We start from the raw sequence: 26,213 nt of genomic DNA on the forward strand, positions 1-26,213 counted from the left end.
ATGGTCAGGACAAATCTCTCTCACCCGCAGCCACTCAAACCCAACCAAGTAAACACACAGAGACTTTATATTACTTATAAACTGTATGGCCGTGGCAGACTTCTTGTTATCTTTTCTTTCTTTCTTTTTTTTTAAGATTTTATTTATTTATTATGTATACAGCATGTATGACAGAGGGCACCAGATCTCATTACAGATGGTTGTGAGTCACCATGTGGTTGCTGGGAATTGAACTCAGGACCTCTGGAAGAGCAGTCAGTGCTCTTAACCACTGAGCCATCTCTCCAGCCCTTGTTATCTTTTCTTATATCTTAAATTAACCCATTTCTATTAATCTATAAGTTGCCACATGGCTCATGGCTTACTGGTATTTTAACATCCACTTCTCATCATGGCGGCTGGCAGTATCTCTCTGCCTCAGCCTTCCTCCTCCCGGAATTCTCTTCTCTGCTTGTCTCACCTATAATTCCTGCCTGTCTACTGGCCAATCAGCATTTTATTTATCCATCAGTCATCCACAGCACTTTTCTTCTTTCTTCTTTGGTTTGAAAAAGTTAACCATGAGAAAGAATTTAACAATATTCTTTGCTGCAGCTTAGTGATCCTTGATGACAGAGTTTGCCTGAATCTATCTAACAATTAGAGAGTTTGGACCTCCCTACCGGGATTCCCTTGTCTCCTGATGAACATTTCCCATGAATTGTGCTTTTTGAAGTTCTCTATTTTTTAAACATTTTTAAAAAAAAAAAAAAAAGATTTATTGCTGGGTGGTGGTGACACACACCTTTAATCCCAGCACTCGGGAGGCAGAGCCAGGTGGATTTCTGTGAGTTCAAGGTCAGCCTGGGCTACAGAGTGAGTTCCAGGAAAGGCTCCCAAGCTACAAAAGAAAAAGATTTATTATTTTATGTATGGAGATGTTTTGCTTGAATGTATGTATATGTATCATGTGCATGACTGGTGCCCATAAAGGTCAGAAGAGAACATTGTATACCCTGATTATAGATGGTTGTGAGCCACTGTGTTAGTGCTGGGAACTGAACCCAGTTCCTCTGTAAAAAAAAAAAAAAAAAGTGCCTTTAACTTCTGAATCATCTCTCCAACCCTCTTGGAGGTCTCTTGAAGCACTAAGAATTAATATAATGACAAACTAAAAGACTGTAGATTGTAAAAATTAGAAGGGAAGCCCATCTGGCAGTGTTATTTTTTTTTTTTTTTGGTTTTTCGAGACAGGGTTCCTCTGTGTAGCTTTGTGCCTTTCCTGGAACTCTCTTTGGAGACCAGGCTGGCCTTGAACTCACAGAGATCCACCTGGCTCTGCCTCCCGAGTGCTGGGATTAAAGGCGTGTGCCACCACCGCCCAGCTTGGCAGTGTTATTCTTAGAGTTGTCATTGGTCACCCTTTCCTGGAGATTTCCATTCACCTTTAGAAGTTCCTTTGTTTTCTGATGCCAATGTTTCAGAAACATACTTGACAGTGTTGTAGCATTCGAGCAGAGCAAGTATGGTTGGAGGTAACCTGAAGTTAAGAAAAATGTAAGAACATAACAGGAGTTGAATGAAATACCTTTTCTACTAGTAAATACAGAACAGAGCCACTTGAGAAGGTGAGAAGAGGAAGAGCTACATACAGAAGGCATATTATCTTGCCCTAATCTCAGAGTTTTTTATTCCACACATCATTCCTTGACTTAGCAGTAAAATACTCCCACCCTGGTGATTTTCATACAGATGTCTTGCGCAGCACGTCTTTGAAAACCACTGGTATAGTCTCATGAGAGCTTTGCATACATGTGGAAAATGAGGTGTGGCAAGGACAGTGAGTTGTTGGTTAGAAATATCCATACTGGTAACGCTGTAAAAGATTATTGCTTCTAAGGTGGGCTCTGAGCCATGCTCCTTAAAGTCTCTTTTAATTTGTACTTGGATATAAATTTAATACCGTTTTTATGATACTTGAAAGAGCTGTGTAATTTCATGGTCTGGTCATTACCATTGGCATTAAAGGAATGGCTATTACTGCTACTTAATATATCTTCCCTAGTTTCTTAATGATTGTGAAGCACATGGCATAAGAGCTCCCTTGTTTGCATATAGAGCACATATGCAGATAGGGAACACCTGTTCTTTGGTGGGTGGGTTTGACTGGCTGTATCTTCCTTCCTTGGGCTTTCATGCTACCCTCCCTTCTCTTTCCTCTGCTGTTCTGAAAACATGAAAAGGAATAGTATATTTGACCCACTGGATCTCCAGGTACCTCTAAGCTCTAAATTTGAAGTTAACTAAACCTTAGAAGTCAACAGGAATAGTATATTAGGTAAGACACTAAAAGAATTATGTTAGGGACCAAAGTAAGGAAAAAGAATGGGTGCAGACTTCTCTTTCTGCTCTCATATTAACAGGACAAGGATGTGGGGCATGGCAGCCATGTGGAAGAACCTACTTCTTAACCACCCTTACTTCTGTACTTTATCCCTATGCTTAACCGAAGATGTCAGACAGAGATAGAATTCCTTATAGTTTATATTCAAAATACTGCCTAGTCTCCTTTCCTTTGTGTCCAGAATGCTTGAAGTATCTGTGCCAGAGAAAATGAGTTGTGATAGAAGGAAATGTGTGTGGTCTCTTTGCAATTTCCCATCCCCATAAGAATGAGACTGACAACGGAACCAGCATTACAGCAGGATTGAAAAGTCCCAGCAGTTAAATATATTAGAGTTCATGGCTCCCAACAAATATAGATTGCACTGAGCAGGGGACACTGGGATATGGCTTGAGTCCTTCAAGCCTGGGCAAGAAAGAGACAGAGAAGTGTGCAGGCAGGATGCCGCAAGTAAGCTGAGCATGCCCCTCTTCTCAGCAAATAGTCAGCAGTCAGCTCCTTTCATTTAATCCCTTTCCTATCCTGTCTAGGACAAAGTAGGCTCTGTTTAAGTATCCCTAGGGAGTTAGGGTGGTGGGGGCTGAGTGACTCCATGAATAGATTGAATGATTTTTGGTATGCGAAGCATCTTGCCAATTATTTTGCATAAACAATGTCAAAGAGCCACAAAAGCTTGCTTCTCATTCCCATTACTCTCAGAGCTTCCTGCATGCTGATTTGCTCCAACCTCCCAGGGAGCTGCTCCCATAAAGATGATAGACATGAGGATGGTGCTATGATGGTGGTGAAACTTTTAGCATATAGATTGATTTAAAAACTCATTTAGATTTAATAGAATAATTATTGAGATTAATTATTGAGATAAATGGCATGCCATGTAATTGAATATTGTATAAACAAGATATAGTGGCTATAATTATAGTTCTACAAATACCATAATAGGTATATTAAGAGGAGTCAGTGAGCCATGAAGTATTTCATCAAAGGTCAATATTTCTAGAAATCTTTAAGGCATTTCAGACTGTAAATAATTACACCTTTGATTCTTAGCTAGAATATATGTAGTAAGCAGAATTGTGGTCTTGAGGGTGCTGCCTTTACTCAGCTGACAACATGAGCATCTACTTTGTGTGTTGGCTTGCACAATGATCTATGGGAAGTGTTGTATTTTGTGGTATTAAAATCATTGAGTTAAAATACATATTGATTAGATGCTATGAGGACAAGTTACAATCTTTGCATATTAAATAGCATGGGCTTTCTTTTATTTATGTCACTAAGACATTTAAAATAAATTATTATGAGTTTTCTTTAATCATATGATATAACAACTTTCAATGCAACTGAAAAAAATCAACTATGTAAAACGTACACACTCAGAAACCACACTAAGCTTCTCCAGTGCTAATTATATGACCTTTACAGTGATATTTCAATTCTCCATTGCTTTGTCTTCAGAATGGGAATAGCAACAACATTTCTTTCTCATCACTTGTTCTAGAGATGAAATAAATCAAATAGGGCATAGCAAAGCCATATATGGAGAGTAGAAGGCTAGTCAGTGTTCATTTTCCTTCTATAAATACAAACCAGTTCTCATGAAAGGCATTGTCTTCATGAACTTGAAGGGTTATGCAGATTCAGATATTAACCTCACTCCCATTAACCAATTTGAAGACACCATCATCGTTTTTAACTTTGCTGTTATACTTCAAAGCCCTCACTTGCTCATTTATCAGATGTGTCAGGTAGGGCAAGTCAAAATCTCTTTGGACTTTAGTTTCTTCATCTGTGATTTGGAACAGTCATAGCTGTCGAGTCTTGCCCCATAGGAATATCCTGAAGATTGAATCATAGAAGCAACATGCTTATAGCACCTGTCTAAACCAACCATTCAATTACTACTAGCTATGGACCTTACTCTGAAATAGGTAGGTACACAGCAGGCTTATAAAACTCATTTACAATCAGAACAATAATCTTTGCCAAATTAATGATGTAGGTTGTAGAGTATCTAAGAGGTTTACCATCTTCTAAATTTATTCTCTAGATCTCAAATAGTATTTATTGCCTGCAAGAAACAATTATTTATTGAAACAAAATTATAAAGGCCATTCACCCACTCATATATCTAAAAAAAACCCAAACGATTGTTGGATATCTATTAAGAGTGCTATGAAATTTGCTCATTGCTTAAATATGTATGAACAAACAGCCATGGTTGTTACTCCCATAGAGCTTCTATTCTAGATTATCTGTGGACTATTCTGCTAGATGCTAGAGAAATATATACTGTGGCCTTGGAGTTTTTATATTGTATTCATTTTCAGTTCTTTTCAAGGAAGAGTAAGCTTTACTTGGAAAAATTATATAGCATAGTTGGATTCATCATGAACAAGTATGTAAAAAAGTATTGTGTGGCTGGTACTATGAGACAGGAAGTATAGTATAAGAAATACTTAGATGGCAGGTAAGAGAAATGAAAGCAGTGATCAACAGTAGGAGGGCAGAAAAATGTCCTGCGAGTTTATGAGTCAATTCATAAACTCATTTGACCAAAGAAAACCCATTTTCTGTAGCATGCTGTAAGTAACTGGCATTATATAGTTGAGTGTCTTAGAGTTTCTATTGCTGCGATGAAACACAATTATCGAAACTCAAGTTGGGGAGAAAAGGCTTTATTTGCTTTATACTTCCACATCACTGTTCATCATTGAAGGAATTCAGAAGAGGAACTTAAACAGGGCAGGAACCTTGAGGTAGGAGCTGATGTAGAGGCCATACAGAGATGCTGCTTACTGGGTTGCTCCCAATGGTTTTCTCAACCTGCTTTATTATAGAACACAGGACCACCAGCCCAAGGATGGCACTACTCACAATAGGCTGGGGCCTACCCCGTCAACCACTAATTAAGAAAATGCCCTAAAGATAGATCTTATGGAGACATTTTCGCAGTTGATGTTTCCTCCTCTCTGATGATTCTAGCCTGTGTCAAGTTGAAATAAAACTAGTCAGCACAATGTTTTAGATAAGAACCAAATTTTGAATACATTTAAATATCAGGAGAGAAGTACAAACTTGAATGGTACTCAAACAGAAAAATAGTATGTAAAGTGATATTTCTTCAAAGTTAATGGTTTTATTTATTGTGTATGCTGAATTGTTGGGGTATATATGAAAGTTATTAGTAATAAACAGTTGCAATACACCCTACCCAAGGAAATGATGACCAGGGTGGTAATAGTGGTAATTGAAAGAAATGGTTCAGTGATTCTGTCTCTCTGAATTGATTCCAAGGAATTAATTAGACAACAGTGTCATGACGTGTGTGCAGAGCATTTATCCAAGCATCTCAAATACTTTTTAAAATGACTAAATCATCACTTCTGTGCTTGAAATCTGCCTTGAGCCCTCATCTCCCACATCGCATTTACTTTCTTCATTACTCTAGAAGTACTATCATAAATTTGGTTGATCATCTCCAGGCATGTTTTTTCTTTTATTTTTGAGATTATAATATAATTACATCGTTTTTCCCTTTCCTTTCTCCCTCCAAACACTCCTTTCTCTGTTTCAAATTTATGGTCTCTTTTTTCATTAATTGTTGTTACATGCATGAGTGTATATGTATATACATATCATATATATTTGCTGTGGGATGATCATTTTCTACACTATGAATATGTATTACTCTCATTGGCTAATAAAACACTGATTGGCCAGAGGCTGGACAGGAAGTTAGGTGGGACAATCAAACTGAGTACTGGGATGAAGAAGGGTGTAGCTGAGAGAGATGCCAGCCAGCTGCCCAAGAAGCAAGTTGCCAGAGGACCAGTTAGGCCACGGTCACACAGCAATACATAGATTACTAGAAATGGGTTAATTTAAATGTGATAACTATTTAACAATAAGCCTGAGTCATTGACCAAGCATTTATAGTTAATATAAGTCTCTGTGTGGTAATTTGGGAACCGGGTGCCCAGTATTTGGGAACAGACAGTTGGGACAGAAAACTCTGCCTCTGTTTATATATATTTCTAAATATGGCCTGCTCATTCTGTATAATGTTACTGGTATGTATGTTTTCAGGGTTGACCACTAGGCTTATTGATGTGCTTTTCCCTGGAGAAGACCATTTCTCCAGATCTTAGTATTCTTTAGTTGTCCCTAGTTTTTTTGTGTAGGGTTGAGGCCTCATGGGCTTTTCCCAGTCCACTTTGGCTTATCTATTGGTGTCATCCTTTTCCAGCTCATGTTTAGGCAGTCATGTTGGTGAGCTTTTATGGATGTAGCTTCTGAAATTACTAAGAAAGAAAGTCTCACAGCAAACTTCCTGATCCTCTGGCTGTTTTTTTTTTTTAAGGTAACTTATTTTATTTACATTTAGCAATGTTATGAAAATTTTCAAGTTTAATCCCCTCCTCAAAATAAACTTGGCAATATTAATAAATCTGTTTTACAAATGTGTAAATAAATGCAAGAGCTTAAATGTATCTGTGTTTATAAGGACAGATATTTAGAGTACAATTAGGTTTATGCTGGTTTAGTAAAGTGGTGATTGTAGGTTCTCCTCCAAGATCCATGCCTTCACTACCTCTGAGTGGTTGCCTAGGTTTCCAGTACCAAGCATGATTTCCCTCTCATTGAGCAGATCTTAAGTCCAATTAGAGAGTTCAGAATGTATTTTCTATATTTTCACTGCCATGTATGTGTCTACAAGTAACATAGAATCATATTTTTTAAGTTTATTAAAAATTATACCAGAATGTACCTAACTTTCAGCAGCATTCTTGTTTTTGAAATCTGCCCAGTAATATAGCTCTAGTTGATTAGTCCTCAAACAGCAGCTTAGAACACATCTTGCTGTCCTTTGCTCCTAGAAATTTTTGTTCAGTTGGTCTTGCTTGGGGTAGAATAATTTACATGGCTAACAAATTTCTATGGTCATGCTTTGAGAATTTCTGCTCTAGTTTCTTAATTTTAGCTATGGGATAATATGCTATTGTCTACATGTACCACAATGTTATTTACCTATTTCCTCTTACCTTTCTACAGACATACTATACACAGACATAAACACACATACACACACACACACACACACACACACACACACACACACACACACACACTTTATTTCTGCTTTGAGTTAGGGTCTCATTATGTAGCTTAGGCTGCCCTAGAACTTGCTGTAGAGACCAAGCAGCCTAAAAGTCACAGAGAATCACCTGCCTCTGCCTTCTTGGTACTGAGATTCTAGCTGTGTGCCATAACACCTGACTCTTGCAGATTTATATCTTAGGGTGCCCAGAACTCATTGTGTAGCCCAGGTTGGCCTTGAAACTCTCAATCCTTTTGTTTCAGCCTCTGCAGTGATGTATCAGGCATTTGCCAAAATTACAGTTAACACAAATGTTCAAGTTAAAGCAGTGAGGTCAGAAACATGAAAGAAGGTCTTTCAAGGAGGCTTAGAGATATCCCCCACAGATGCCCATATATTTCTAGTTGTTCCACATCCTTGCAAAAACTAGGGAAGATCAGATATTTTTAAACTTGCCATTGTGATATACATTGTCATTTAAATTTATATTTTCTTGTTCATTAGGATAAGGTGTACCTTTTTTTTTTTTTTTTTTGGTTTTTCGAGACAGGGTTTCTCTGTGTAGCTTTGCGCCTTTCCTGGAACTCACTTGGTAGTCCAGGCTGGCCTCGAACTCACGGAGATCCGCCTGCCTCTGCCTCCAGAGTGCTGGGATTAAAGGCGTGCGCCACCACCGCCCGGCCATTTTTAGACTTTTTAATTTTTAATTTCTATAGCTTTCTCATTGTTCTGGATCAATGCTGTCCAATAGAATCTAATATGAGACAAATAACCTTTAAGAATTGCTAGTAAATGCACTAAGGAGAGTAGTAAGAGCAGGTTGATGTTCATTTTAACAATATATTCAACTTATATGTCTCAAAAATATCAGTTCAACATTTAGTCCATATGGAAATCACAAATGAGATACAGTGAATTATATTTTTTCATGTAATGCCCTCAAAATATATATATACGGTATTTCACACTTACTGTAGCATGGGTCCAATCAACCTCACTCTTGATGCTCAACAGACCCTTGTGGCTATCATTCTGGACATTGTAGTTTCACTGTCTGTTGTTTTGTAGGTTATAAGTTGCAAGATAGTTTCACACATTCTATCTCTTGTCTTTTCATTTTTCATATGTTGATTCTTATTGTACAATGTCCCTCCATGTAGCTCTATTAACTGCTGAGCCATGACTTCAGTCCCTCCTATGGATTTCTTGAACTAAGGAAGTTGAAAATAAAAATTATTCATCACAAGGTGTGAGCAACCATGCCCAGCTATACTGAAGCTTTTACAAATAGGATTGTTCACATTGTTATTTTTTCCTTGTGCTTCTTGTGTCTTGCTTAAGAACTCATCCTTACCCCAAGTTATACCACTCTCCAAATGTTCTTTGTCAAGTTTCAGGGTTTTATTAATACTGGAAATAATAAAGTACTGGGAATTTATTTTAACAAACATTGTAAAAAAAGGTGACTATTTTGTGTACATATTTCTATACAATAAAATAGTTGTCTGAGAAGCATTACCTGATAGCCCATTGTTTTCTGTTTATTTATAGTGGCATCTGTCCTTATTTCCACACAGTGTTTCTGTATTATGCATGCTGTCCTACTTGTTTATTATTCTGGCCTATGCCAATATCACAAGCTTTGAAAAATAACTTGTGCAGCTGCTGCCTTCCATCAGAGTGTACTTTCTTTATTCACTTATGGGACAGAAACCGTAGGCTCTCACAACCAAAGAACACACATCCAGAGGTTTGAACCTCTACAAGCCACAAAGCAAGCCTAGTGGCAGGTGGATGCAGTGGTGAATCCTGACAGACTGGCAGAGATCATTTTACCTCTGAAGCTGAAGATGGGTCCAATGTCACCTAAACCCTGTGATTGCTAGTATACAAGGAAAAATCTGGAGTTGGGGACAGTGGGTAAGAAGAAGGCAAGGGATCCCGTGAGGAAAATGGTACAGACAACAAACATCTGATTTTAGAGGGCCTAGATAAAGTTTATAGATTTGAGGAAATCTCTGGAACAATAAAAAGTCCCTTATTGGTTAAAGGTTCCTATCAGCCTGATCAGGTGGAGTCTTCATATAATGTTTAATTTGATTAAGAAAATAAATGGACATTTTTGGTTAAAAAAAACTGCCTTGGTATCAGCCATCATCAAAGAAACAGCAACAAATCTTGTGAAGGATATGGGAAAAGAGGAGCCTTTATACACTGGTAGTGTGAAGTAAGCCAGCAGAGGCACCATGGAAAAACTAAAAAATATACTACCATGTAACTCTGCTCTTTCACTCCTGACTATAGACCCAAAGGAATCTATGTCAACATACCACAGAGAATCCTTCACATTCAGATTTTTAAAAATTGTGACTCCATTCATAGTATACAAGATATAGAATTAGCTTAACTGTCAATCTATGGATGAATGAAAAAATAAAATATGCCATATATATGTGTGCACATAAATATATGCACATAAGACTTTTATTAAGCCACAAAAAGATTCAAATTGCGTGTTTTGTAGAAAAGTGAATGGAACTTGGAGGCATTATGTGAAATGAAATAATTCCGATACAGGAAGACATACTGCAAGCTGTCTTTATGTATGGAAACTATAAAATGTTGGCCTGAATATAGAATAATGATTAAAATCAGAAGTTTTGGAGTGAGAGGAGGAGGGAGTGGGAAGTTAGATAATATATACTTAAACGCACTTGGAGAGAAGCAATAAGTTCTAGTGAGCTATAACACGGTGAATTGAGTATACTTTGAAAGAATCTATTATGTATTTTATAAAAAAGGCAGAAGAAAGAAGCTTAAAAGGTCTAAACACACACTCAACTAATAATGTATTTTCTGTTTCTTTGAGTTTTCCCAGGAAGTTTATGCAACTAGAATTATAAAATAAATGGTCTTTTGTGAGTGTCTTTTTCTCTTTGCATAATGCTATAAAGGTTCAAGCATGGATCAGCACTTTAATCTTTATTGCTGGATAGCATTCCACTACATAGATGTGCCAAATTTTGATTATCTCGTCATCAGGTGATACACATTTAGATAGTTTCCATATCTTGTCTAGTGTAAATAGTGCTGCCAGTCGTTTTGTGGATATATTTTAGTTTTGTATATGTAAATATTCAGGTTGTTGTCATGATATATTCAGTTCCCATTTATCCATCAGTACAAAAGAACCAATCTAATCTTCATGAAGTGTTCAGAAATGGACCTAATATCTGCTCAATTGTCTGCCAAGTCATCCATTAAATTCCCTCAAACCAAGGAGAACAAAAATATCCACATAACCACATACATTTGCTTGCTAAGATGACTGAACAGTATACATTTCAAAACTGTGAATCCTTGAAGCAATATAAACCTTTAAAAGTTCATAAAATATAAAAGTGCATTATACTATTAGTATAGCCAACTGAGTAAGTTAAGCACAGTCTAGCAGGGAGACAAGAGAAAGCCTGGGTTACACATTAGAGAGCTAATGCTTTGATCTTATAACCAGAATAATAGTTTAAAAATAGTCACGAATTGACTGTGTCCCATTTCTTTAAGTTGTAGAATAGTTTAGTTGAATTTCAGCATAACTGAACTTACAAAAATAATCTGGGATTAAATCACAATTTGAGCATGAACCTATGAAGTCACCTTGGGAAAAACCCCACTAAATTAGTGGGTCTTTGGTAGCCTGGTTTTATTAACTTTTAAGAATATTCTTTTAAGAATATCACACATGAGTATACTGTATTTACATCAATTCCAGTCCTCTGACTCTCCAACTCCTCTTATATTCCTCTACCTTGTCTAAAATTCATGACCTTCACATTTTGTAATTATTATTGTTTCTCTGTCTCTGTCTCTGTCTCTGTCTCTGTCTCTCTCTCTCACACACACACATACACACACACACACACACACACACACACACACACACACACACACACACACACACACCACAAAAACCCTACTGAGGCCAATTAGTCTTGTCCATGTATACTTGTGTTTAAGGCTGACCATGGAGGATTAGATAACCTATCAGGGAGAGTTCCTGGAGAAAATAAATTCTCCTTCCTTCAGCAGCCATCGATTGCCCATACCTCTTCATCTGGGGTGGGGCCTTGTGAAGTTTTCTCCCATCCATGTTGGCATGTCAACTGGTATTATGGTCATCATGCACATATTGCTGAGATTTCACCAGTGCAACTTCCCTTTCATGTAAGAAGACACTATCATGATGTAGATGTCCTGGTCCTTTGGCTCTTCAATCTCTCTGCCACCCCTCTTTTTTTCCATGATGTTCCCTGAGTCTTAAGTGTGGGGTTTATGTTGTAGGTGTATCAACTGAGTCTAGATGCCTAGTGGTCATTTATTTTTTGCATTTGACCAGTTGTAGCCTCCATGTGATGGAAAAAGAGACTTCTTGGATAAAGCCCAAAAGCTATACTAACCTGTGGGTGTAAGGATAATCATTTACTGTACAGTTGGAAACCATATTGGAAATTCTTTTATGTGTGTAGTTTTTCCCCCAATGAACAAGTACTTTCAATCTTTTTTACGTCTTAATAGAGATTTTATTTCCCTGTCTGAAAATGTAGGCTTTGAAGGATCCCAGGTTTATCATTACATAACATTCTAAATTTCTTGCCTGCTTGAGCAATGACCTTATCATCTGTACATTAAAATGAAAAATGATTAATAAGGGTCAAAAAAGACAATCATCTTCAGGCCCAGTATCACTGAGGCTACTCCAGTGTCAACTCATAAGCTTAACTGCCCAGGTATTCAGGTGTCATCTGAGATTGGTCCTTAGGTGACTGCCTTTGTTTCAGGAGAGTTTGACCAAATATGCAAAAATCTAACTTAAAAAAATAAATCCTATTTCTAGTTATCTAGGACAGAAGGGATTTAGGTAACCTTTCACGATTACACTCTTTGTAACTGAAGATTTCCACATTGTTTATACACGGAAAAGTATAGAAACAACACTACTATTTTCCTAATGTTGAGCTTAGTGGTTTGTGTTAGGCCTTCAATAAATGTTTACAATGACTAACTTCTAAGTATTTTATGATGGGCAGCTTTGAAAGAAGAAAAGGAAAAAAATAGTTTAAAAATGGACTAGGTTTGAAATATAGGAACACAGTACTGTTTCTAATAGACAAGTAGGGAAGCTAAAAGGGCTGATAGTTTATGGGATAAGATAGATGTCTGATATTAAGTTCATTGAGGAGGATTTCAGGTGGATTTGCTGGCTGTTATCTTTGCCTGGGTGTTTGAAATTAAAGCTCCAGAGAGAGGCCAGGGCTCAGTGGAGAACTTAAGATGGTAGTCACTGTGGAAACGATAGCATTGGCTGCTGTTAGTGAGGTAGCTCACAAAGGCCAAGAAAAGTGACGGGTCGAAAAAAGGAGCCTTAATGCAATGAAAAGAGAAGCACAACTTATAAACTACATATAAAAGGTCTAGTTAAGAGCTAAGCTATTGAAGACAGTGTGGTATCACAGGAAACATAGGAGAAGGTAAACTGTAAGAAAGAAAGGGATGTTTCAGCAGATATGAGATGATTCAAATACTGTGCCAATCTCAAGAACCCTGAATATCTTCCAGGAGCAGCGTTATCCAGTGCTATTTACGACCCATGAGAGTATGCACATTATATAATTTCTTTTTTTAAAACCTACGATAAGCCTTTGAATTTGAGCCTAGTCAGCAAGCTAGAAAGAGTAATTTAGGTCTTGATTTTTCCCATGTGTGCATGGTTTGGTATATAACTATATGTGTATGTAAACATGTTTCAGTGGGCATTTTTGCTATTGTTGTTACAAACATCTTACGTTGTAGCTGTAGAAAGCCCTGTTACAGTGTCCTTGCCATGTAAAAGCCAAGCAGCTTTTGTCTAAATATTTTTTTAAATTGTCCAGAGGAGAAGAGGACATGGCCCTTTAAATTTTTCAGTGGTTCTTGCCGGGCGTTGGTGGCGCACGCCTTTAATCCCAGCACTCGGGAGGCAGAGGCAGGCGGATCTCTGTGAGTTCGAGGCCAGTCTGGGCTACCAAGTGAGCTCCAGGAAAGGCGCAAAGCTACACAGAGAAACCCTGTCTCGAAAAACCAAAAAAAAAAAAAAAAAAAAAAAAAAAAAAAAAAAAAAAAAAAAAAAAAATTTTTCAGTGGTTCTAAAAGAGGTTCCACAGTCTGTTACACAAGTTTCTAAGGAAACCAACTGTACATTAATGCCAACTAAAAGGCACAGAGAGCATGCTGTGAACAAGTACAGAGTATGGCCATAATTTTCTATTCATTCCTTTCTTTCTGATAACAAGAAAAGAAAATTTAGATGCTAGAAATTCAGACGAGGAAATGGAGCTATTTTTTTGTAGAAGAGTAGTAAGCTAGTGACTATAGGTCTAACTTATTCGTGATGGTGTCAGCAATTGAATGACAACTATTTGAAAGAACATTTATGGAAAAAATAATCCCATGTTTTAGATAGCACCATAAGCACAATATATAAACATATATACATAGGAACTGATGTCTATAGAATATACAAATAGAGTGAGTTAGGAAGTCATTATTTAGGCACAAGGTGAACAACTAGAAATAACCTGAACAACATTTGCTGCTGTTTCATTTAAACTAACATTAAAATTGCAGCATAGGTTATTCATTACATTTCCCTATGTCACAATTGGAAATCATTTGTAGGGGCTGGAGGCCTGGCTTCATGGTTCACAGTACTTGCAGAGGATCCATGTTTGATTCTCTGCACCCACATAGTGGCTCACAGCCATCTTGAACTCCAGTTCCAGGGAATTTCCATACGTTCTGAGGGTGACAGACACACCAATGGTACACATATATAAATTCAGGTAAATCATTCATATGCACATAATTAATAAATCTTTCAAAAACCATTTGTAGTATTTTAGTAGAATTTATTTGTATCTGAAACAAATGCCTGTGTGTAGGTTTCCACAAATATATATATATATATATATATATATATATATATATATTTAAAAATATACATGTATGTGTACATGTACACTCATGAGCACTATCCATCTGAATGATGGAATGTGAATGTTCAATCGTTAGAGAATATAACAAGGATTTGAAACATAAAGAAAATAGTTATGAATACAACACAGGGCTCTAGTTTTGAATGAGGGAAGATTTAGAAATAGAAGTCAAAGTGGGACAAAGGTGATTGTCAGGAGAATTGGAAGGATGGCAAAGGCAGGCATGCTCTATCAAAGATAAGACATCTGAAACACAGGGCAAGTACGTCCTGGCAGATAGCACTTTATGCTTTCTAGGCTGTAGTACAGAACAGCTGATTTTCCAGGGAGTGCTCAGGCTAGAGGTTGGCAGGCAGTTTCACTGTCCCAGTTTCCTTTTTCCTTGGCCATTCTTTTAGTTGGAGCAGATCCTGAGATGATGATCTCTATTTGGATGGCAAGACCATAACCTCAAAAGCCTGTACAGCTGATCATAGCACACCTATAGGCTTTATGTCCTGGAAGAAAGGGAACTTAGCTATATTGTTAACAGTATAAACTCAAATGTACACAGTAATAACAAAGCTTATGGGAACACAGGGAATTTATTTCTTAAATGCATCTTTTTAGCCTGGCCCCACCATGGCTCCCTCCTTTGCTGGAAAAATATCCCCAACATTCCTGCAATGGTTCCCTGCTTTCTCTCCCTAGTTTGGTTATTATGCAAATGTTCATGCTATAGTACTTTAGTCAGAGTTGCTCATTTATCCAAGGAAGTATAGCAAAGCAGATGTTGGGTTGCTATCAATTCTTTTATTTAAGTTATATTTTAATTCACTTATGAATCAGTGATGTTTTATAAGGCTTCTTCACACATTTTACTCATTTTAAAAAAAAGATATCAGTTGAGAATTTCATACATTCATTTTGATGATATTTGTCCCTCCATCTTGTCCCTCACCCCCTTCCCTACCCACCATTGTGTCCTCCCTTTCTTAAAAAAAACCTATTAAGTTCAATTTGTGATGCTAATATATTCTTGGATGTGTGGCCTTCCACTGGAGTATGATCAACCTATCAAAGGGCCATACTCTTAAAGAAAACTAACTTTCCCTGTCCCAACAGTGATCACTTGTCCAGAGCATATCAGTTATGAGGGACTTCATGCCCACCCCTCTTTGTCCATGTTGGCATTATGTCTTTCTGAATAGAGATTTACTAGGTCTTGTGTGTGCTATGGTACCACTGTCGGTTCAAAGGTACAACTGCTTTCCTGTGTTCAGAAAACAGTTTCCTTGTATCCATCCAGTGTGTGACTCTAAAAATATTTGTGCTTCCTCTTCTGCTGTGGGATGTTCTGTATGTTGTGAATATATGTTGTTATGATTGATTAATAAATAAAACACTGATTGGCCAGTAGCCAGGCAGGAAGTATAGGTGGGACTAGCAGAGAGGAGAATTAGAGGAACATGAATGCAGAAGAGAGAGATGCTGCCAGCCGCACCATGAGAAGATGTTAAGATACTGGTAAGCCATGAGCCTCGTGGCAACTTATAGATTAGTAGAAATGGGTTAATTTAAGATATAAGAACAGCTAGCTAGAAGCCTGAGCCATTAGGCCAAACAGTTTAAATAATATAAGCATCTGTGTGTTTATTTTATAAGTGGACTGCGGGACTATGGGGGCTTGTAGAGACTCAGAGAGAAACTCTCCAGCTACACTTTTCCTCAATTGTCCCTGAGCTAATTGGAGGACAGGGTGTAATAGAGATGTCTCATTTAGGGTTGAGTATTTGCTGTCTCTTGTTCTTTGCACCAGCTTTGACTCTCTGTGTTAATTATCATCTACTGAAATAAAAAGCTTCTCTGATGAGGGTTGAAAGATGCACACTGATCAATGGAATAGGACCCATAAGTGGCCTTGATCTGGAGGTGGTGGAAATGGGGGGTGCACTGGGGGGAAGGGGATGGGGGCAGGAAGTGGGAGAACAAGGGAATCTGTGGCTGTTATGTAGAACTGAATAGTATTGTAAAACAAAAAAAAATCCACACTCTTTACCAAATCTTTTACAGAGACCTATACTTAAAACCAGCCTCCTCTGACCTACTAGAGGAATAAAATAGCGAGAAGTTTGAGTTGATAGGAATAGAATTTATGAGGATCAGGGACTGGATTAAGTAGCACAAATCAACCCTATATATTGATACCATAAGTGACCGCTTGCTTACATGGTATTACTTGTTCACTATTTCCCTTCACCTACTTTCAAAGTATCCCCATGAATCTGTCAAGGTGCCTTGTAGTTTACCACTAGTGAGGGATTTTTCTAGTTTAAGATCTTGACAGAATATAAATTTTGTTTCCTAGCAAACCAGTTAGGCACTTTTTAGATTCCCAGTTCTTGAATGAGTAAGTGACTTGGTGGAGTTATCTCTAAAACTAATTCACAATTAATACAGGTTATTATGCTGCCAGATGATACAATCCTTTAAAAATAATACTTGTCAGTATTTACTGTGCATAAAGATTTCCTAGGGATCTTATTAAATTACATGTTTAAAGGACAGTCATTATTGCTGACAAGTTGTTAGGTGATGCCAGTGTTACATCCTTACTAGAGCACCAAGGATGAAGAAGATCTTAGGGAACATCTTTCAAAACTTGTCGGGTGAAACAGTTGCTGTGTGGAAGATGTGGAGAAGAGTGGCATTTGGTTAAACAAAAATAGCCAGATTGCCTCGGGAATAGAATTGGGCATTTGCATTTTAAAAGTTATCTCAGGTGAGGGGCAGGAGAAATAGCTCAGCAGTTAAGAGCTCTGGCTACTCTCCCAGAGGATCTAGGTTTGGTTTCCAGTACCCATCTGGCAGCTCACAGCTATCTGTGACTCTAGTTCCAGGGGGCTTTAATGTCTTACTCTGATTGCCAGGGGCACTGTCTGTATATGGTGCACAGACATACATGCATGTAAAACATCCGTACACATATAATAAAAATAATTAAATCTTTTAAGAAATACCTTTATGTGGTTAGAAAAGTAATCCATTAGAGGAGGGATAGGGGCATAAACTGTCTATGGTTTTGGAGCCTTGTGAGATTATAGGGGTGACTCAGAGAAACACTGAGAATATGCAAAAGCACATAGCTACAATTTTGTTGCAGAGCTATTCCTGTACTTGGTATGAAGTTGAGGCATGAGGAGGTATGTTTTCAACAGGTAGTGCCAGTGGTAGCTTTTATTAGCACAGAGCATTCTCCTATTTGTTTTTGTTTGTGTTTTTCTCCTAGAATTAAATTTGTTGTCTTGGAAATAACCAAGGTAGTAAACAAATCTGCATATTATTTTTTAACTTCTAAGGGTATCTCTGCATTTTTCTTCTCTGTTAAATTTTAATTCATGGCACATTTTTCCATTGCACTGTCTGGGACACACTGGGAAACCTTATTTTCTTGGAGTAATAAGACAGAGGTGCAGAGGAATAGTCTATTAAGCAGGGGTGCTAGAGTCACTGTTATTTCTTTAATAGCTAGCCACCAAGCAGTGCAACAGCATGAGCCCCAACAGTGGGATATAGTCAGTGATGCATTTCAGTCTACAGCTATTCTGGTGTGATATTATTTCAGGCATCAGTGATGGCCAAGGTGAAAGCATTTCAAATAAGACATTCTGAATGAGATGTGCCGCAAGCATGAGAGTCTGCTGGGAGGAGGTTGGCAGCCCCAGTGGCAGATATGAGCTAGGAAACTCAGGCAGAGTGAAAATATCACTGATCTGCTGGAGGCCACATTGCAAGCCAGTGGTATGGCTCATATTTGTATTGAAATTTTCTTATTTCCATTTCTGAGAGACAGATCGACTCTGGGCTAGAGATGTCCTTAGTCTTGAAATCATTCTTTGGAAACATCAGATCCTCAGTGTCACATATTATTCAGTTCTGTCTCTTTCCCATCTGTATAATTGAGAAAGAGGCTGGGATCTGCAGTCAATCACATGGGAAAAAATTTCATGTTATTCTAGGTGAAAAGATACTTCTTTGTGAATAGACAGGATTTGTGTTTCGTCTACTTGCATTATAGAGTAGAAAACTAAAGGAGACTCTGATCCAGTTCATATAATCATTTGTCTTATCTTCTTGGTCCTAGACTGACTTTGACAAAGCCTATCATGATGTATCATGATGCTTCCAGTGAAGATGCCTGGGACTTTTCAAGGTCACTTTAACAGGCAAGGAGTTGCTATTAGGTGCTCAACTTGAACTCCAGAGAGCTGTTCCCAGTGAACAATGGTGTCTATTGAAGTATGCCTGTGTTTTGTTTTTTCTTTTTTAGCTGCCTTAAGATGTAAATGACTGAGAGCCAGAAGTATATGACACATTCTGTTTATTATTCATGTTGTTTAGCAACAACAATGAAGAATCTCAATGTCACCCAAAGGAACACATGAACAAAGTGAAAGTAGCTGCAAACGGCAATTCTTTCTGCAAAAACTGTGTGTCAGAACCAAAACTGAGCTAGCAAGCACACTGGGCCAAGATGGCTGCTGTCTTCTATGCCTGATGTAGATGGTAAGTGCATCTCATCCCCATTGGTGGGAGCTGGACTTCCCACTTTGACATGATTAGCCATTTGGTATGAAGGGTAAGGGGTAGGTTCAGGAACTATGAATCCTTCCTGGGCTTACTACCTTTAATATATAGGAAATATACAATATACAAAATCTATAGCCAGTCAGTTAACTGCTAACTTAATTAACAATAAAATGCTATGCAAATGCTGTGATACCTTTGAGGAGTTCAGGCATAGTTCTCTTTCTGCTGCCTGAAAACAAACTCTGAGTTTGAATACACATCTCAGTCTTGGGGTGCCAGAGGGCCTAGTATGACCAATGATTTAGGGACATTAGATAATAGGGATTTCTGAAGCTGGAAAGTATGCTGAGATCTAGAACATCAAAGTTCATGTATCCTCAGCAAGGGCAAGATTATTTTTAATGTGGAAGCTTCAAGCGTTGATGTTAGGTACCCGAGAGAGGTTCAGATTCCTTTTTTCCAAGTCTAAAGACATGGGATAATGAGGAAGCAATCTGCAAGTAGTTCATATTTTCTACCCTTTCCTTCTGTTTAAAACTTTATCCCAGTGTAACAAAAAGGTTGGCACTACCAGCATCTGCCTCTCTAAGGTCATGTAAGTGGGACATTTTGCTTCTATAGAGGCTTCTATGATATTTCATGTGTGAGAGACAAGGATGTAAAGTTGTATCTCTATAACAGAAAAAGAAAACATTTTAGAAGCTTCAAATATTGCTTTTTTGTAGAAAATCACAGCTCCTGTACTGAAATAAGATTTGTTTACAATGAAAAATGTTCTCCCCAAACTCCAATCAAATCCATTCTTATTTCTTCTCTTTAACTTTGCAGGGGAAATTAGGTTCCTATGGTCTCCAAAGTCTTTCAATTGATGCCAGTAAATGTAAAAGTAAAGAAATCTTCCTCTGCTTCTTTGATACTTGTTTGAAATGCTAATTGACCAACATGTGTCCAATCAACTCAGAGTTCATTCCAATTCAAACCTTCAGTAGGCTAGTTTGTGTATTTCATGAGATTACTTTCTACACCGAGAAAATATGAACCTAAATGAGATGAAAATTGAACCTAAATGTGAGAACATGAAAACAGGCTGCTCCTGAGTTTTGTGTCGAAATTTTCTCCCTATGGGTCTCTCAAAGGAGACTGCCCACGAGAAAAAAAAATACCAGTAAATTTTAAGCTGGTTAACATTCCAAGGAGATGCAACTAACAGTAGCTTTACCTATGATTGTAAATGCACAGCCCCACATTAAAAAGAAAAGCACAGATGTGGCTCACAGCAGATTTCTAATGCTTTTGTTTGAAAAATGATAACTCTGGCCTATATCTGAGTATGGAGTTCAGTGAATATACAGCAGGAGACAGTGGCAACACCACATGCAGAAGAATAAAATTAGACCCTCATCTCTCAACTGCACAAAAATCAACTCAAAATGGATCAAAGATCTTATGAAATGCTAAAACTTCTGGACAAAACACTCATATAGGATGCAGAAACTGTATCATAAAGTCTGAGCAATATGATAGCCTAGAGAAGGCCTGAACAATACATGTAACAGTGATAATTAGAGATAAAAGAGAAAGCAGTCAAGATGATACATGGAAGTAGAGGGAGAGGGAAGGTGATGGTAGGAGGAGGGAGGAAGATTCAATAATAGGAGGCTGAGGATGATCTAAGTATGAAATACAATGCAACTCATTAGTTTTTACAATTAATAAATGGAAAAAGGAGAAAAGAATGTTTAACAATAACAACCAAAAGATATAGACATGAGGAAGAACTGTGCAAACCGTTCTCTAGTTGCACAGGAAATAATTGCAAGAATTGACAAATAGGAATAGATGTGAAAAGGGTCTGAGCAGCAAAAGACATTATCAATACAGAACAACTTTCAGGATAAGAAAACTCTTTGCTGGCCATAGATGTTATTGTCCCAAATATATAAAATGGGCAGCATTTCAACAGAAAAAGAATGAACACGTCAACCAATAAGTGGGCAAGTCAAAGAAGAGACAACAGATGACCAATGGATATTTTAAAAGGTGCTCAACATTCGTAGACATCAGAGAAATGCAAATTAAAACTAATTTGAGATTCCATATCACTTTAGTCAGAATATCTATCATCAAAAAAATACAATACATTCTAACAAGGATGGGGGGAAAGAGAAGCCTTTATGCACCATTGGTCCAGCCATTATGGCAATGAATAAAGGCCAAGCTATCTTATGATCCAGCTATACCACCTCTGGGCATATGTCCCAATGACTTAGTATCCTATCCTAGCACAGAAAAAACTGTATATATCGCTGCATTATTCAAAATTGCCATAAACTGAGCTAGCCTAGATACCTATTAATAGGTGAATTGATAGTGAAAATGTAGTATAAGCCCACAACAGCCATAAAGAAAAATGAAATTATCAAAACTTCAGAAAGTTTACAGAGAAGCAAGATTCCTAATTTAAAAAAATGCAAAAAAATTATGACAAGTAAAGACAGAACGGATATTTTTTTTTGAGACAAGATCTTACTATGTTTCTCAGGCTAGCCTCAAACATACAGAGATCTGCCCAATTCTGCCTCCTAAATTCTAGGATTAAAGGTGTGCACCACTCTGACTGGCTAGAAAATATTGATAAGCCTACTAGCTTAAGATATCTCTTTAACTATAATAACAAAGTGGAAATAATACTGAACATTGAGAAATATTCTGATATATTAGTTTTCTACACCTAATATAAAAATGATCAAAAATGTATTAAATTAAAATAACACAAATGATTTCACAGTTCTGAAAATCTAAGGCTGGCACAATGTGATACAGATGATGTCACTGCTTAGAGTTTCACAAGGTAAGACCAAGGTACTTCAATGACAGGGTACATTCTGTTTTGAAAACTTTAAGGGGGGACCTATTAGGCTTATTAAGGTTTTTAGATTAGTTTCCTTCTATAAAGTTAAGAACTGAGATACCTGTTTCTTTGCTTGCTACAGGGATGGAGGCTGTTCTCAATTTCTACAAATTTTTTAATGACCATCTTCAGGGCCAACAATAGTTGGTTGAGTCCCTCATGTGCCATTAATTTCTCTGACTACCTCCTCTCCCCATCCCGTCCACCTCTTCTGAGTTTAGGTAGGAAAGATTCTCTATTTTAAAAGGTCATGAAAGAGCCAGGTGGTGGCGGCGGCACATATTTTTAATCCCAGCATGCGGGGGGCAGAGGCAGGTGGATCTCCTTAAGTTCGAGGCCTGCCTGGGCTACAGAGTGAGTTCCAGGAAAGGCACAAAACTACACAGAAAAAAAAAAAACCTTGTCTCGAAAAACAAAACAAAACAAAACAAAACAAAACAAAAAAAAGGTCATGGAAGCAAATGACCTACCAGGATAATTCAATATAAATGCCCCATCTTAAGATTCAGAAACATAATTCTGTAAAGTACCTTCACAATAGATCTTAGGTTTGCATGTAATAGAATAATCAGAGAATTTTAGATGATAGAGAGAGGAATATATGTAGGATTTTGCCTTCTTTAACTGGAATCTTAAAAATGTGCCTGTGGTCTAGAGAGGTACCTCAGTGGTTAAGAGAATTAATTGCTTTTGCAGATAAGCCAAATTTGGTACCCAGCACCCACATGGTGGCCCACAATCACCTGTAACTGCAGTTCTAAGGGATCCAATGCCTCTTATGATCTCTGTGTATACATACATACATCTAGGCATGCATGGATATGCATAAAATAGTTAAAATAAAAAAGTTTGAATCTCAAAAAACAAACAAACAAAAAACCAACCAACCAACCAAACAAACAAACAAACAAACAAAACCCCAAAACCAAACACCCGAAGAGCTTTATGGAACCACTCAACTGTGAATGGAGAAGAAAGATGAGAAATAATTTGGAATCAATAACTCATTTTTTATTTTACATCACTGATGTGGAGTCAGTACAGTGGAGCCTGAGACTATAGGTAGAAAAAAAGAGAGTTGATGTTCATTAGCCTTGTGGAGGAGTGATATAATACTTAACAAACTGAAGATCATGGCTGTGTCAGTTAGGGTTTCTGTTGCGATAAAACACCATGGTCAAAAAAAAAACAAAAACAAAACAAAGAACAAAACAAAACAACAAAAAACCTTGGGGAGAAAAGGGTTTATTTCACTTACACTCCCATATAACAGTTCATCACAGAGGGAAATCAGAACAGGAACTCAAGGCAGGAACCAGGTGGCAGGAACTAAAGCAGAGGCCATGGGGGAACACTGCTTACTGGCTTATTCCTCATGAATAAGCATGTTTTCATATACAACCCAGGACTACCTGCCTAGGGGTGATGCCACCTACAGTGAACTAGGCCTTCTCAAATCAGTCATAAACTAAAGAAATGCCCTACAGGCTTACCTACAGGTCAATTTTGTGGAGGCATTTTCTCAGTTGAAGTTCCTTCTTCCAAAATGACTCTAGCTTGTATCAGGCTTCAAGCTAACATAAAACTAGTCATCACAATAGGTAATAACCAATCAGCACAATAATGATACGTGATGGCCAGGTCTGAACACTAGGACACTTCCATAGCAAACATCATTTTGGATAGATCCAAAATAGTACTATATTCACAAAACTTGTTTTGTGAGCCCACATGAACATTCCACAAAGGGGGGAGGTAAGACGAGGCTTTCTTGCCCACTTAGAGCTTGAGCATAAAGAGAAGCTCTTTGTGCATCAGGCAAACTACCCTAGGGACAATAAGCCAGCCTCTAAGATGGAATTGAAAAAGTCTGAAAACAATGGGCAGTGGTATGATGGGGAAAACTAGCAAGGTAAATTCAAAAGAGATCAGGGAGTTGGAGAATAAGCATATAGAAGTAAGTTTTTGATTCAGATAGAGAACATGGATCTAATAGAGGTCTAAATCTAGGATGTCAACATGCTAGCATGGAGGGTGACAAGGTTCATGATCTACAACTGCTACTGTCCCAGAACCAATCAACAAGCTAACAAATGAATGAATACAATAACTTCAGGGCCTAGAATGTCTTTCAAGGCTGGTATATGACATCCAGTCAATAGGTACTAAGTAGTGCCTGTTATGGGGAAGCTAGAGGAATGACAAATGAAATAGTCAGCATAAACATTCAAGACCCACTCCTGGAAGGGCAGATATTAAATCATTGTGAGATCAGGTTGCCAAGTGGGATCTTCTGTTGAAAGATGCAGACACAGTTGAAGGGAATTTTAGAATCCCTAAATCTAAATCCCATCAGGGATAAAATGAATTGCTATGTTAACTTGCTAGTTTGGGCTGTTTATATTAACATGTGATAATTGGCTAAAAAAATGTAATTTTCTCTCAGTTCTTTCATATTATAGATGAGGAAACAGCTCCAGATAGAAATAACTTTTATAAAGTCACCAGCTAAATTGCAACAGAATTGGCAGTAGGCTTCAGAGCTTAATCTAGTTGGTGACCTTTCTGTCATACTACACTGTCTTTCTGCCTTGAGCCAGGACATGTCTTAGAGTGCAGGCTATGGGTGTCTGTGTAGGCACAAGAGTTAGCTAACCCAGAGAATGATTTCCAGTGCTGTAGGTAGTCTTGACCACAATCATGGTCTTCTAAGTCTTATACCCAGGACCTGATCCAGGCTTCAGCATTCTCATGTTCTCGATACAAGCCATATAAACAACCTCTTTCAACCTTATGATAAATACTTCAGGTTATGTTGCTCTGAACTTAATACAAGCAGAGTCAAGACTAGATTCTTATTTGCCAAAATATCTTCATTTTAATTGTTCTATTACAGAATGGCATGGATATTACTAAGGCCTCTGATTGATGTTATAATTTTCCATGACACTGAAAAACCTGGATGGTTTTACATGGGAGTAAAGTTAAAGTTAGAAAATAAAATCCCCACTTTCCTAATGCAACCATCTTAGCCAGTCTTCTACTAAGAATGGCCAAGTATAGATAGCATTTTGAAAAAAAAAATGTGTTTTGAAACTTGCAACATAGCAGAATGGGTAGGTGTTTAAAGGAAAACAGGCTTCCCCCAGTTTTACACATTATAACTTACTAAGCTATTGCTGAAGAGTATTCTCACTGCCTTTAGGGGTGCTCTTGCCAAAAGGGGATGCATTTCACACAGCCTGCCAGCCTGCAAAACACAAAGGGACCCATGTAGAGAAGTTTATAAAATGCTTTATGGTAATTGAGAAAGTCATTTAAAAGGCCCCTTCATCTGATGTGCATTTGAGAGTGCTGTATTCTCACAGCCAAAGTGGTCACTGCCACTTCCTTCTTCTTTTAGCCAGGAGGCAAGAGCACTATAGCTCTTGTCTGAGGCATTGCAAAATTTAATCACACCCTAAGTACACGCCTTAATGATTATTTAGGAATATGACATGGACTCTTTTTGAGCTTTTTGAAAGCATTTTTGAACTCACACAGGGTCTTTTATGGAGGGGGTTTGAGTTTTTAAAATGACATTTTATTTAGAACAAATTGCCCTCAAATAGTTGAGCATACTCAAGATGTTTTTCTTTCTTAAAAATATTCTTTGAGGGGTGTGAGCAATGTGGCTTCAAAAGAGGTTTCAATAGAATGTGTTCAATGATTTGATTAGATTTTCTCTTCTGTGAACTTAAAAACAGGAATAAGAAGTGATTCTTGGGACAGATTTAGAATTTTTACACATTAGACATGCAAGGATGACATCTGGCTTATTGCTAAACATAAATAAATTAATAGCTGTGTTAATCATGGGAGATTGATTGCTCTGTAGTTGTTATATTTATACTCTGAATTCTACATGTTATACTTTGAAAAAGTTTTGTCTTGGGATTATAAAGGGAGTCATAGGCATCAAGTAGTTTTTGAGCCCCTTGTTGGTAAGTATTAAATGTTCCTTATGTTGACTGCTGATGTTCATTAAGTGTGGACTCTATGGTGGGCTATGCTTTGTGATTTTCACACATTAACCTCCTTAGTTTTATAATAAATTAATAATGTAGATGCCATCATTATCCTCACCATGTGGATAAGGCAGCTGAAACACAAACATCTACCAAGTAACTTGTTTAGGGTGACTCAGCTGATAGCTAAGGAGGCATTCCATAACAGGCA

The sequence above is a fragment of the Peromyscus maniculatus genome, chromosome X (genome assembly GCF_049852395.1).
Source record: "Peromyscus maniculatus bairdii isolate BWxNUB_F1_BW_parent chromosome X, HU_Pman_BW_mat_3.1, whole genome shotgun sequence".
NCBI lineage: Eukaryota > Metazoa > Chordata > Mammalia > Rodentia > Cricetidae > Peromyscus > Peromyscus maniculatus.